This window comes from Mus pahari, chromosome 6, assembly GCF_900095145.1.
Source record: "Mus pahari chromosome 6, PAHARI_EIJ_v1.1, whole genome shotgun sequence".
Lineage (NCBI taxonomy): Eukaryota > Metazoa > Chordata > Mammalia > Rodentia > Muridae > Mus > Mus pahari.
This window is the reverse complement of record NC_034595.1, coordinates 49,356,825-49,357,976: the sequence shown is the minus strand read 5'-3', so window position 1 is coordinate 49,357,976 and position 1,152 is coordinate 49,356,825. Positions and strand designations below refer to the sequence as shown.

General features: G+C 44.7%; 1 pseudogene; it reads left to right on the top strand.

The window, feature by feature from the left end:
- Nucleotides 1-397: 397 nt before the first annotated feature.
- LOC110323783 lies at nt 398-919 on the top strand (annotated as a pseudogene).
- Nucleotides 920-1,152: the final 233 nt, after the last annotated feature.

The window sequence follows — 1,152 nt, the reverse complement described above, 5'->3', positions numbered from 1 at the left end:
TAACTCTATTTTTAGCTTTTTGAGACATCTCTGAACTTAGTTCCATAGTGGCTGTGTAAATCTCTTTCTACAGTGTGGGTTCCATGGATGAAACGTAGGTTATCAGCCTTGCCAGCAAGTGCGTCTACCTGGTACGATGTTTCCACAGTCTGCTTCCAAAAAGGACCTGTTGACCAGTTGGACTTCTTTTGACAGCTCTCAAGCAGAATTGCTTTTACCTTGAAGAACCTTAAGTGATCTTAGAACGTAAGATGTTGTTATTTTCACATGTGTGTTGGAAAATGATTAGATTTCTTTGAAAAAGGAGAGATAAGTCCCATCATACCTTGCGCGCTGCCACCCCTTCCTTCTTCTGCGCTGCCTTCGAGGAGGTGGCTGCCATTTGTTTTGCGGCATCATGGCTACCCTCTGGCCTCTGGTGAAGCCTAAGATTGTCAAAAAGAGGACCAAGAAGTTCATCAGGCACCAGCCAGACCGATATGTGAAAATTAAGTGAAACTGGTGGAAATCCAGAGGCATCGGCAACAGGGTACGAAGAAGACGACTCAAAGGCCAGATCCTGATGCCCAACATTGGCTATGGGAGCAACAACAACAACAACAACAACAACAAACCCCCCCCAAAAAAAAAAAAAAAAAAAACCAACAACAACCAACCAACCAACCAACCAACCAACCAAAAAAACCAAATAAGCACATGCTGCCTAGTGGCTCCGGAAGTTTCTGCTCCACAATGTCAAAGAGCTGGAGGTGCTGCTGATGTAATAAACCTACTGTGCTGTGATTGCTCACAGTGTGTCCTCTAAGAACCGAGAAGCCATTGTAGAAAGAGCAGCACAGCTGGCCATCAGGGTAGCCAATCCCAACGCCAGGCTACACAGCGAAGAAAATGAGTAGATGACTTGTGTGCATGTTTTGTGTTTAAAGAAAACCACAAAAACCCGCCAACCCCTCCCCTGCCCAGAAAAACAAAACAAGCAAGCAAGCAAAACGGAGAGATAAATTTGAGTAGGACACTTACCATATATGGAGAAAAGGTGGACGTCAAGAGAAATTTGTTCACTTAACAGACTGTACCTCTATTTGCCCAAGTCCAAGGAAGCAGATTAACCCACCAGTGCTCTGAAGTTCTACTACATTAGGAGTGAGGCTG